We start from the raw sequence: 14,238 nt of genomic DNA, 5'->3' as shown, positions 1-14,238 counted from the left end.
CCATTCCTCTTGCAGGCCTTATTCTGCCTGATTACATTTTCCTAATAAAACTAATCTTCTTAATACGTTGGCATGTGAACACATTATTTTCCTGTTGTTAAAAGCCAACTTGTGGTCTGCTTTTTATTCTTTCAAATACAATTAGCAAAGCCCTCCAGTGCCTGAAAGAGCCTTTTCATTTGGACAAATTATTCCCTGGCTGACTTTAAAGAAAGGGGGTGAGGGCATGGGGAGGAGGTGTTGGTGGAGGGCGGCAGGGGGGGGGGGGTGTCCTCTTATTCTGATGCAGCTCTTGCAGACACAAAAGCCTGCCTGTGTACACTGTCGCCAGAGTGGGGCAAATACTGCTTGCATTGGTTGCATTTTTTTTTTCTCTTTCATTGGTTTTACTGAAGCGCTAACTGAAAATCTGCAGTAAGAATATACAGTTCCAATTAAATGATACTATACAAGAGGGGGTGAAGGGCCCTGCCAAGATTTTATTGACGATCTGATCACTTCTCCACACCGCATTGATGCAAAACCACTATCAGAACACAAGCTGGGTTAGACAAGCTTTCCTGCTGGACCTTCCCCCTCCTTGAAGGAAATGAGTGTTGGTTTTTAACATTTTGGACTTTGCCCTAATACAATGCCTGGCCTAATGCTTTCTTAAGCCCTGTCCCTGTTCAAATACTTTGGCTAGATAAGCTGCGGGCTCGCCAGGCTCCCACTTCTTTTATGAGTGTCAGAGGGAGACCTGGGCGGAAGAGAATGCCCAGCGCACAGCCCGCCTCCCTAACAATGCTGCTGTGCATCGGACACGGCCAGAATATTTGTTTAATTAGTGAAATTTTCAACTTTTAAATAAGGAGAAAAAACAAGCAATGGGTGGCCTGCTAACCTCAAGCGAGCAAATACCCAAGGTTATAAAATTGCCCTCTGCTCAGAATACCTGGTTAGAAATAAAAACAGCATTTACCAAATTCTACCCCAAGTCAGGAACAGAGGTTGCATTAAGAAGTCTAAAACTGAATTTGAAAGCCCATGGACCAAGGATGCAGCATGGCTTCATAAAAAAAGTGCACTCTCTGTATCTAAGACACCTCCCTCTGACACATCAAAAAGCCACCTCTGAGATTAATTGCAGACACCCTTTTTTAAAAATGCTTCTGATCCGCTCTAAAAAAAACAGGCTCTAATTTTGTGTTAGCAGAACTGCACTTGCAGCTTGGATCCTTGCAAATGAAAACTGGACACAGAACATTGCAATTACTTACTTTGTGTACACAAAGATGAATTTTGCATACAACAACAGTTTCAGAGCGCAAAATTGTGTCCAGTTTGGCGCTGAAGAAAAGTTGATCCTCTGTGTTTTAAAGTTGGAGCAATGAAAATTGCTGAGAGACTTTTATAATGTAATATTACAAGCAGCAGAATAGTTTATTGTAATAAAACGTCCCCTAAAACTGGGGTGGGTAGCTTGTGATAACTGTTAAACACTGATTTTTCACTAAAGGGTAAGTAAATGCCATTCCTGAGAGTGACAATGAAATACAACTTCTAAATTAAGACTAAGTCAGAAAAACACTTTCCACATGTAATAACAGAAACTTGAGAACGGGAGAGCCCCTTGAAGTGGTGGCCCCCCATCTCTGGTTTTACAACAGAGGAAGCCCTCAGTAGGCTTTCTCACCCTAAAGGCTTTCTCACCCTAAATCCAGGGTAAGGAGCTCTGCCTTCTCTTGCACGGTTCCTTGCCCAGCTGGATTGCCTTTGGTTCTAGAATGATGCTGTCTGCAACACAGGAGATTACTAGGGAGCTGATCCTAGTCAGAGGAGAGAGTCTCTGCTACCCAAGCTTGCACTGGAAGGTGACTGAGGAGTTCCTGTCGTGGCACAGCGGAAACGAATGCGACTGGGAACCATGAGGTTGCGGGTTCAATCCCTGGCCTTGCTCAGTGGGTTAAGGGTCCGGCGTTGCCGTGAGCTGTGGTGCAGTTCACACACACGGCTCGGATCTGGCATTGCTGTGGCTGTGGGTGTAGGCCAGCAGCTGTAGCTCTGATTTGACTCCTAGCCTGGGACCCTCCATATGCCACAGCTGCGGCCCTAAAAAGACAAAAAAAAAAAAAAAAAGAAGAAGAAGAAGAAGAAGGTGACTGAGCCCCATGTTGGACCCTCTATACAAGTTTATGTCTTCAAATATTTTCAACTTTTTTTTCTTTTTTGGCTGCCCTGAGGCACATGGAAGTTCCCAGGCCAGGGATCAGATTTGAGCTGCAGTTGTGACCAATGCCACAGCTGCAGCAATGCCAGATCCTTAACCCACTGTGCCAGGCCAGGGATCAAACCTGTGCCCCAATGCTCCAGAGACAATGCCTAGCTCATTGTGCCACAGCGGGAACGCGAAATATTTTCAACTTTTTTCTGAGATATTTTGTTTTACAATAAAAAGAGTGCTAACAGATTCTAGAAAGGGTATAAAATTGCTACCACACAGCATTGTGATAAATTACAAATAACTCATCAGGACACAAACAGATCCAGTTATTCTTATGTAAATACCCCCCCTTTTTTTTTACCTTAAATCTGAGTCAACTTAGCTCTTTAAAAATCCACTTTAAAACCTAAACTTCTACTTATATTGCCAACAGGACTCCTGGATGATGTTCCTCTAAACGGTTCTTTTTCTTTTTTTTTTTTTCTTTTTTTTTTTTTTGTCTTTTTGCCTTTTCTTAGGCTGCTCCAACAGCATATGGAGGTTCCCAGGCTCGGGGTCTAATCAGAGCTGTAGCCGCTGGTCTACGCCACAGCCACAGCAACATGGGATCCGAGCCTCGTCTTCGACCTACACCACAGCTACAGCAACGCCAGATCCTTAACCCATTGAGCGAGGCCAGGGATCGAACCTGCAACCTCATGGTTCCTAGTCGGATTCATTAACCACTGAGCCACAACGGGAACTCCTAAATGGTCCTTTTCCAAATGAAACTGGCATAAGAGCTATATGAGAGGAAACAGTTTAGCTCTGGACATAAAGTCTTCAATATGACAAATCTGTAAAAGAACAACCCTTGTCTTAGTGATTGCGAATTACTGTTCATGTATGTTGCTTCTGTATAATTGCTTTTGAAGAGTCACAGAGGGCAGGCAGATCTGTGATGGTAAGAGAGTAAACACTGAGTTAATAAGTCAAGAATAAGGAGCCCCTAGAAGGGGCTGAGAATTTCTTTTTTTGTCCTTTTGTCTTTTTAAGGCCACATCCATGGCATATAGAGGTTCCCAGGCTAGAGGTCCAATCAGAGCTGTAGCCACTGGCCTACATCACAGCCACAGCAATGCCAGATCGGAGCTGCATCTGCCACAGCAACACGGGAGCCACATCTGCAGCCTAAACCAGAGCTCACAGCAACACTGGATCCTTAACCCACTGAGTAAGGCCAGGGATCGAACCTGTATCCTCATGGATGCTAGTTGGGTTTGTTAACCTCTGAGTCATGACGGGCACTCCCCAGCTGAGAATTTCTAAAGGAGCAAGGTCATTCCAGACCAAAAATATACACTGACTCCTGCTCTCAAACACACACTCTCTCTTTCCCTCTTCCTTTTGAGTTTTGAATATAACAAGATTACTACTGCCACAACCACCACCCCAAAATAAACAGGATGGCACCACCATCTCTGAATACTTGCATGGTACTGAGATTTGACAATCCAGAGAGACCTCTGGTATGTCACAGCCATTTAAATACACATTCCCTGCAAAACCCACTAACATGACAATAAAATGTTTAAGGTGTAAATTTACAAGTTGAAAGAGTACAGGAAGGAAACAGCAGATGAGCCAAGTCAACACAATTTTGGAAGTTGGAAAGAGATAAGTGACTCAATAGACCTGAGAAATCTAAATCCAAGTATCCATGACAGGGAACTCCAGCCAGAAGCAAAGAAGTCCAGCCCAGAGGCTCTAGAACTAGAGATACTGGTTACCTCTGGGTATGTGGTGTGGTTTTTAATAAGTGGGGATTAGTTTACTTATTAAAAACCACACCATATACCCAGATTATATAGTTGAAAATCTGTATAAGGAGCATTTCAATGTTAGATCCCCCACCCCCAAACCTTACACAGAGAAGAAACTGCCCCTCCCCATCCAGGCAGAAGATAGGAGATTTATTGTCTGAATATATTAACACAAAGAAGATTCAAACAGGAGGGTACATGGCACACCTGGAGACTGGGTGAAGCAGAATACTGAAAATTGAGGTATAAGTGAAAAGTCTGCAATCCCAAAGGTGAGATTTCCCCTCTCTAGGCTCCCAGAATATAAGGCAGCCTTATGACTCTGGAGGAGGTATCTGGAGCATTACTGAAACTGACCAGCCTAAGAGAAACCACCCTCACATAACCATATTTGGGACAACCCTTTGCAAAAGCCAGCTTGACTCCTTATTACCCTACAATAAAGTCCACCACTAGACAAGTTCCCCCACACACAGAAGTTCTGGAGACGTCTTTAATGGATCATACCTGAATATAAATAGAAAAGGATGACCAACAGCTTAAGAAAAGCTTGTAATATGAAAGAGAAAGAATTCAAAATTAATATTTGTAAAAGGAACTGGGAAGAAATAAGCAATGCAGGAAGTAAAAGAAAACTTTAAAAAATCTCCACAAATGTGAACTACTTGCAATTATAAGAAGCACGTTTGTTTTATGTGCCTTTATAAAGAAAAAAACTATGATGGCCCATCAATTATAAAGTGAATCCCAATTTTAGATAAGTTAAAATGTGAAAGAAGTATATTCTAGTCCTGATGAAAGGGTATCCTCAGGGAAAGAAGATACTGCATCCAAGACAGAAGATCAGGATTTTTTCCTTTTTTTTTTTCCAAGGAGTCATTACTCAAAGAATGAGAGCAGTGTTATAAATTTAAAATATGATAGCAAAAATTAAAAATTCAATAGAGAGGTTGGAAGGTAAAGTTGTGGCAATCACTCAGAAAATAGCAGAGTTGAGAAAAATAGGAGAGAAAATTAGAGACTCAACTGAAGAGAGATGACATCAACTTTAAAAAATTTCACCACAAGCCAAGTGTTTAGCACAGATTTTAAAAGACACACACCAAAACACATCACTGTGAAATTTCCAAATGCCAGTGAGCCAACTGTCTGCCTATTTGACCTCCAATTCATTCCCTTCTCTACACCTGTTTGTTCTGCTCTGTATCATAGAAGGATCATTCTTCTAGGCTGCATTTCCATCAGCTGACTCTTGGTTCATTCAGCCAACAAGAAACACTAGTGGAAGAGCCATGCAGAAGGGAAAAGCCAGGACAGTTCTCCTTGTCTCTTTGCCTTAGGTAGCATCTCTGGCAGAGGCTAAGCTTCTTCCATGCTTCTGGCTCACAGGAGCAGCCCTAACTCTTGGGTCTTGATGAAACTATCTTTTCTCTGGTCCTTCTAGTTCTAGACGCAGTAATGGCTTTTTGCTATTGCTAATCTCTGGCTTGCTTTACTCTTCTATTTGGCATTTCATATTTTTTCCTATTAAATTCCTTCTGTTGAATTACCTGGTACAGACTCTGTTTTCTTGACTAGACCCTGACTGATATATTCAACAGTACAGAGAAGATACTAAAGGCTCCTAGAGATAGGGAAAATGAAAATAGCATGAAGAAGATAATCAGAATAGTAACACCAAACACTGCACCAAAAAAAGAGAGAAAGATGACAGCAAACTTTTAAGAGAAAATAACATTCAAACTAAAATTTTATACCCAGCTGAATAATCAAATAAATAGAGTAATAAAATAAGATGGGTTTGATTTCATGCAAAGTCTCAAAAGATTTTCCCTTTATACCTTCCTTGTCCTTCAAAACTAAAGTGAAATTCAACAAAGAAGGAGATCTGATATCCAAGAAAAAGAGGACCTAATACAGGTAGGAACTGAAAGTTGATACTGAAGGAAGCAATTACTCTAAGCTAGAGGAGTAAGACAAAGGGTAAAAAGAAGAAACATCATTAACTAAATTTTTTGGCCAAGAGAAGGAGGATGAAATAGTGAGAATAACATGGAAGCGAAATTTAAAAACTGGGGGGATTCTTAACTCCAGGAAAAACAAAAAGCTACACAGGAAAGGAAATGTAATCATAGAATGGTACATACATACATATTTATATACGTGTGTGTGTATGTCACAATAGTAAAAGCTTTGTGTTCTTTTCAGCTTTTCTTCAAATTTTATTTTCTGACTATACCTTTAACAAAAACCTATGTCATAAAATATTAAGATGGGAGGAAAAAGAAGTATTAGTAAAGGAAGAGTGCGTAAAAGGAGCTAAATCATTTTTCATTTTAGGAAATCAGAAAATAATATCAAGGATTTCCTGTTGTAACTCAGCAGGTTAAGAATCCAACTAGTATCCATAAGGATGCAGGTTCAATCGCTGGCCTCACTTAATGGGTTAAGGATCCGGCATTGCCATAAGTTGTGGTGTAGGTCACAGACATGACTCGGATCTGGTGTTGCTATGGCTGTGGTGTAGGCCTGCAGCTGTAGCTCCAATTCAACCCCTAGCCAGGGCACTTCCATATACCACAAGTGCAGTCCTAAAAAAGAAAAGAAGAGAAAAGAAAAGAAATAATATCAAAAAATTTAATATCAAAACCATCAATATAAATAAGCTATTTTAAAATATAACACAAAACAGAGAGGCCAATAAAAACATCAAGGATTATAGCCTCTAAGAATGGGAGTCAGGAATGGGAGACTCCTATTTACCTTAACTCTGACAGTACAGTGAATTAATTCAGTTTGAGGTTTTTTTCATTGTATTCGATCTAGAAAGCCATGTTTTATTTTGATTTCAACAACAACAACATCAGGGAAAGAGGGTGAGCTTCACCCAAGGGCAAAGCCAATTGTTAAAGGGCCAGCCAGTGAATGGGTCTCAGAAGTGCCAAACACAATAGGAGAATGAGGCAAAGCCAAGAGTGGGATTTACAGGCCTGAGAAGTCAGAGCGGCTGCCAGAGGGGAAAGATGTCTCCAACACTGGCTCAATATAAACCGAGAAACAGTAGTGGGGACAAATTTAAGTCCGCCTCTTAAAGACATCATGTTAAAACCACTGGTAGGTCGAAAGACTGGACTGATTCCCTCATCCAGAGGGAAGGAATGAGTAAATGAATTAGTCTCTTTTTCAACTCAGACATAAAACTAATGGTTTGAGAACATAAGATTAATAAACATTAGAGCATTTAGGTGTCTTTTCATTTTTTTCCAGGGCAGGTGATTTTTCTTTTTTTTAATAATGATTTTTATTTTTTCCATTAGAGCTGGTTTGCAGTGTTCTGTCGATTTTCTACTGTACAGCATGATGACCCAGTCACACATACATGTATACATTTTTTTTCTCACCTTATCCTGCTCCATCATAAGTGATGAGATAGAGTTCCCAGTGCTATACAGCAGGATCTCATTGCTTATCTATTGCAGGGGTGGGGGGGTGGGGGGAGGGGGTTTTCTTTTGTTTTTTTTTTTTTAATAATGATTTTTATTTTTTCCATTATAGCTGGTTTACAGTCTTCTGTCAATTTTCTACCATACAGCAAGATGACCCAGTCACACATACATGTGTACATTCTTTTTTTTTTTTTTTGTCTTTTTGCCATTTTTTGCCATTTTTTTTTTTGTCTTTTTGCCATTTTTTTTTGTCTTTTTGCCATTTTTGCCTCCTGCAGCATGGAGGTTCCCAGGCTAGGGCTCTAATCAGAGCTGTAGCTGCTGGCCTACGCCAGAGCCACAGCAACGCAGGATCCGAGCCATGTCTGCGAACTACACCACAGCTCACGGCAACGCCAGATCCTTAACCCACTGAGCAAGGGCAGGGATCGAACCTACAACCTCATGGTTCCTGGTCGGATTCATTAACCACTGCGCCATGACGGGAACTCCCATGTGTACATTCTTTTTCTCACATTATCCTCCATCACAAATGACTAGATATAGTTCCCAGGGCTATACAGTAGGATCTCATTGCTTATCCATTGTGGGGGGCAGGGGTGATTTTTCAATGCAGCCTTGCTTGTGCAATGCTGTACCTGATCCATGTGAACAAGCATGGCTTACGACAATAACTGGTCAACTGCTACGCTGACGAATCCTGGTCTAAATGACTCTAACCTTTTTGTGATATTGACACCAGAGAAGATAAGATGAATGGTGTGGGTCCCTCTCTCCAGAAATAGACACGTGTGCAGTTACATTCAAAATCTGGTACATAATATAAAGCGTTCATGCACCCTAAGTCAAGAAACCCTCACCCACTTAAAGAGGTCACGGACACTTGATCGATTTGGAAGGAGCCACCTACTAAGGAACTAAGTGAACCCACTCTACTGTGTTTGATTTCATTTCTCTAGAGACATAGATATTTGCACACTTGTGCCACATCGGGTCTGCTACAAGATAAACTGTCCACACTTATGTGAGGGCCATCAGTGTGTCAGAGTGCTTTACACCGATGTGAATGTTTTATATCCACGCTGGCACAGGAATGCAGTTCTTGGAGGCTCCCAGAGCCCATGGCCATGAATATTTATATATTTGCCCAAGTATTTTTTCGGTGACAAAGATCCCACCCAAGATGGGACCGCTACATGGTCCAGGATCAAGCTCACAGCCAGGCTCCCTGGGGTGCTTAATCATCATCGGGTGATTTAGGAAAATGATGGTTTACACTTCAGAATTTAAGAAAGCAAAATAAGTCCCTGCAGATGAAGAAGCGATGGAGTCCTAGCCAAACGTTGTCAAGTGTGTGGAAGAGGAAAGAGAAACTGATAGCTTAAAAGTGTGTGTTTGGGCAGGCAGGGTGCAGCGAAAGGAAGGAAGTGCTCCTGCCTGTGCTGCCTGCCAGGCTCACTTGTAGGGCCTGAGACACTTAATCTTCGGGTCATGGGTTTGCCCCCGGAGTGGGCACATTGTTGTTAAAAACGTCAGACTGATGTAGTGGAAAAAGAAAGTCACTGAACCAGGAGTCAGGGCATGCAACTAATCTTGGCTTGGCCACCACACAGCGCATTCTAAAACCAAATGCCAGTGCTCTAGAATGGGAACCATTCGGGTGGCAGAGGCCAAACAGCTCCATTAAGACACCCTGAGTGAGAGCCACTGCACATGTGGGCGACCCAATAAAAACCACCAGAGAAGGCTAGACAGGCACTTGGCAGGCACTCGTCTGAGCCACTGATACTTGAGGGCCTCTCCAGCGGGGCTTCACTTCTAACTTTACATTTCTGATGGCCCCTCGGATGGTCTCCAAACCCCCACTGTAAAAATCCATGAGCACCCTGCCCCCCAGTACCACCTCCCACAGTATAAATGAAACTGAACTCCTGGCTGTGGCTGTGGCTGTGGCTGTGGTGTAGGCCAGTAGCTGTAGCTCCAATTCGACCCCCAGCCTGGAAACCTTCATATGCTGTGGGTATGGCCCTAAAAAGACAAAAACAAAAACCCAAACCAAGCCAGTAAGAGGCAGATCCAGGTCTGTGCAACCCCAAGCCTGCACATTTAACCACTAGACTATCCTGTCTCCCAATATACTGGGCTCTATTAAAACATGAAGCATCAGAATAGATTAGGTTTCCCACAGGTTCACTAGTAAAAGGACAAAGATAGTTTATAGAAACACTATTATGTTACCTAGAGGAATGGCGGAGACGCTGTTCCTAAGATACACATGCTAATAACCAGACAATTTCAGTACCTGCAACACCAACGACAGTCCAGCCCTAAGCAACCCTATTTTCTATCACATGTACCCCCCCCACAACCAACCATCAGAGAGATTTAGTGACCCAAGAGTGAACTTCTGACCCAGAGAGAATAATCTACAGGCTGCCAATAGCCTATAAGACAACTCAGCCTGGAAAGCTCCACCGAGGCAACCACGTAGAGGTTCAACCACAATTACATTCTCCAAGATATCAACTGGGAGACAGAGGAGTTCAAGACTTGGTATAGAGAGAGCAGGGTTATTCCAGGAGTGCAGAGATTATTAAACTTAGAAACCTAAAGAAGGTGGTCCAAAGATACAAACTTCCAATCATCAGACAGATAAGTTCTGAGGATGCGAAGTACAGCAAAGTGACCACAGTCAACAATACTTACTGTATATTTGAAAGTTGCTAAGTGAACAGATTTATTTTATTTCACTTTTTTTGAAATTTTATTTATTTTTATATTACTCAATGAATTTATGACATTTATACTTGTACAATGATACATTATTTTATTGCTTTTTAGGGCCTCACCCTCAGCACATGGAGGTTCCCAGGCTAGGGGTCGAATCGGAGCTGCAGCTACCAGCCTACACCACAGCCACAGCAATGCCAGATCCAAGCTGTATCTGCCACCTACACCACAGCTCACAGCAATGCCGGACCCTTAACCCACTGAGCGAGGCCAGGGATCAGACCCGAGTTCTCATGGATCCTAGTCGGGTTCGTTACCGCTGAACCACGACAGGAATTCCAAGAACAGATTTTTATGGTTCTGATCACAGAGGGAAAAGAATTTTGTAACTACGTGAGATGATGAGTGTGAACTAAACTTATTGTGGTGATCATTTCTTAATAAATACAAATATCAAGTCCTTGTGTTGTACGTGGACTTATACAATGTTATAGGTCAATTATATCTCAATGAAACTAGGATTTAGGGGGGACTCCTAGTAATGCAACTCACCACATCATAAGAGAATAAAGAAAAAACCTGATTATTTTGATAGATGTAGAAAAGGCATTTGATAAAATTCAAACACCCCAACCTGTACAGGTGATAAAACTAGACAGAACTGAATAGACACACATGCACATACACCTAAGTACAAATGAAATTGATGAAATCTGAATAAAATCAGTGCGCTTTATAAGTGTCATTATCCTGGTTGTGATCTGACAAATAATTTTCCAAAATGTAGCAAAGGGAAAAATAGGCAAGTGTATTTACACAAGGACTGTCTCCATTTTGCATCTTAAAACTACATGTAAATCTGCACTTATCTCAATTAAAAAGTCACTTTAAAAAAGAGAGAAGGCAAGAGTTGTAGATGGAGGGAAGGAGGGAGAGAGAGAGAGAAGGAAAGAAGGGAGAAAAAAGGTCGCATTAATATCAAATTTGATAAGTTTAAAATATATAATCATAATTTTATTAAAAGACACCTTTGTCATTCCAACCTGCCAATGTTTCAGTATAACCTCATAAAATGTTTTGTTTCAAATGTTTGCATTTTTGGAAGATCACAAGCTTTCCAAGGATGCAAACCACATGCTAATATCACAAATGCGACACTAAAATGTTTTGTTTCAAATGTTTGCATTTTTGGAAGATCACAAGCTTTCCAAGGATGCAAACCACATGCTAATATCACAAATGCGACACTAATATACATGACATAGAGTCAAGGATATCATAAAATTGATAATGCCTACAACAAAAACTTGTGTCCAATCCTGTCCTTATTCTACATCATGTGAATTTTGATGTCTTCTATGCTATTTTTCAGTTATCCTAATAAAAGGTATCATTTTACAAAAACAGAACTTCCCCAACAATTAAAAATAAATCATTGGTACAACCACTATGGAAAACGGTATGGAAGTACCTCAGAAAACTAAATATAGAACTACCCAGCAATCCCACTCTCAGGCATATATCCAGACAAAACATTCCTTGAAAAATACACAGGCACCCATATGTTCATTGCAGCACCATTCACAAATAGCTAAGACATGGAAACAACCTACATGTCCAGCGATGGATGAATGGATTAAGAAGATGTGGCATATATACACAATGGAATACTACTCAGCCATAAAAAAGGAACAAAATAATGCCATTTGCAGCAACACAGATGGAACTAGAGACTCTCATACTAAATGAAGTTAGAAAAAGAAAGACAAATACCATATGATACCACTTATATCTGGAATCTAATATATGGTACAAATGAACCTTTCCACAGAAAAGAAGCTCATGGACTTGGAGAACAGACTTGTAGTTGCTAAGGGGGAGGGGGAGGGAGTGGGATGGACTGGGAGTCTGGGGTTAATAGATGCAAACTATTGCCTTTGGAATAGATAAACAGTGGAATCCTGCTGTATAACACTGGGAACTATATCTAGTCACTTACAATGGAGCATGTGAGAAAAAGAATATATGTGTGACTGGGTCACTTTGCTGTACAGTAGAACACTGTAAACCAGTATAATGGAAAATAAAAATAATTTAAAAAAAAAAAATAAAATAAATAAATGAGAACTTTCCACAATCTAATAAAGACTCTCCCTACCCCAAACCCCACAGTAAACATCATCCTTCAATGGTGATATGAGCAGATAAGAAATCTGTTATGCGCTCTTCACTTTAAAGTTAAGAACAAAAATAAATAAAGTTAAGAACAAGGCAAGAATGCCCACCACTACTACTTATATTCATACTATATTGGGATCCTAGCCAGTATCATTAAAATTTTTAATTTATTAATTATACTTGATTTTAATTTCATAGACTTAATGTAATTAGGTATGCTCTTAATTCAGCATGCCTAAAAGGAGGAGAATTGAAAAGAAACAAACGTGTTACTCTCCATGAGTCATGTTGTAATTATTGAGAAAATGTATGGTAAAACTTTAGAAGTAATAAAGAGAGTTCACCCAAGTTGCTAGATTTGAGATCACAGCAAAGACCAAAAGAGCTCATGATGGGTGTCATGAATGGAAGGTCTAAGAAAGCAGGTGAGACAACCCATGAGTACTAAACAAGAGAAGCAGAAAGATCGAGGAAAGAGCTGAGCCCCAGGAGGAAGACCACCAAGTCTTCTCAGTCGCTTCGAGCATCTCCTGCGGCAGGAGATCAAGGTCAGGCCTCTGCAAGGCCCAGCCACACCAAGCCCCCACACCCCTGTCTTCCATGATACCCTCCCCTGCCTCCATCAGCCCGATAAACATTTGCAGTGGCACTTAAAAGAGCGCAACAAAAACACACATAACAGTGAAAGATGGACTAAGTCATTATGATGAACTCCAATCTCTACTTCACATTATCATTTTACTTTATTCATAATATCTGTTTTAATGATCCTACCATCAAAGAGAAGCTGTATCATAGTCTGCAACTACAAAGAATCTCTAAGGCAGCCATATTTGGTTTGGAATGCATGATGGATCTTTGTGGTAGGTATCCCTTCCAGGGAGATTTTGCTTAGACTACAATTAAAATAAGATTTAATATCATGAACACAGGATAAACAATGACCAAGAAGACTGACCGGGTAGTGTGCTGGAATGCCAATACTGACAGACGCCACCTTTGGTGGGACCACTGAAGGACTCACAATGCCCTTTGTGTCCTTTCATATTCCTGAGGCAAAAGACTTGGATGACAACATTACTATCATAGGTTTCTATAAACTTGGGCTCTGTTGCAGAAACTCTTACTTCTTCCATAATTCAGACATGCTGGCCCGCATGGCAGCCACTAGTCACAGATCACACCTGAGCACCTGAACTGAATTGAGATGTTCTGGAAGGGGAAAATACACACTTGACCTCAAAGACTTCATACGAGGAAAAAAAAACGTAAAACCTCGATCGTAATTTTTACATTGATTAAATATGGAGATAACATTTTTATATGGAAGTGAAATAAAAGGTATTATTAGAATTAATTTCACCTGAAGTTTTTAAACTTGTTTTAATGTGGCTACTAGAAAAATTTTTTAATTACACTGGTGGCTCACATCTATCTAGAAGACAGCACTGGTTCAGAAAGTCCAAAGGTATTTTAAATAATGTATATATTATATATAGCATTGAAAACATTGATATATAAGACCCATTGAATGTCATTTGATAGCAAATTCCCATAAAGACGGGTACAATCTTATACCGATGGTACAAATGAGGTGCCCATTCATTGAGTTCCAACTTTTTTTTTTTTTTTTTTTTGTCTTTTTGCTATTTCTTGGGCCGCTCCCGCGGCATATGGAGGTTCCCAGGCTAGGGGTCGAATCGGAGCTGCAGCCACCAGCCTACACCAGAGCCACAGCAACGCGGGATCCGAGCCGCGTCTGCGACCTACACCACAGCTCACGGCAACGCCGGATCGTTAACGCACTGAGCGAGGGCAGGGACCGAACCCGCAACCTCATGGTTCCTAGTCGGATTCATTAACCACTGCGCCACGACGG

The 14,238-nt window shown here is 41.0% G+C and overlaps 1 protein-coding gene across 14 annotated transcripts in view; it reads right to left on the bottom strand.

Moving 5' to 3' along the window:
- NPR3 (natriuretic peptide receptor 3) overlaps positions 1-14,238 on the bottom strand; it is an 88,984-nt gene that overhangs the window by 40,262 nt on the left and 34,484 nt on the right. The window contains exon 4 of one of the 14 annotated variants that reach the window (XR_014831112.1): positions 7,509-10,324. The exons of 12 other annotated variants lie outside the window; for them this stretch is intronic. The gene's annotated coding sequence lies outside the window, so the exon portion shown is untranslated. Of the gene's footprint in view, positions 1-7,508; positions 13,976-14,238 lie in introns of those variants that run through there. One more of the 14 variants, XR_014831111.1, reaches the window with a different exon arrangement.

Source organism: Sus scrofa, chromosome 16 (genome assembly GCF_054392235.1).
Source record: "Sus scrofa isolate SSC_HxYL_T2T_F1_AM1 chromosome 16, Sscrofa_HxYL_maternal_Yorkshire_Landrace_v2.0, whole genome shotgun sequence".
NCBI classification, from domain to species: domain Eukaryota; kingdom Metazoa; phylum Chordata; class Mammalia; order Artiodactyla; family Suidae; genus Sus; species Sus scrofa.
The sequence above is the reverse complement of the archived record's forward strand: the minus strand, read 5'-3'. Positions and strand labels throughout refer to the sequence as shown.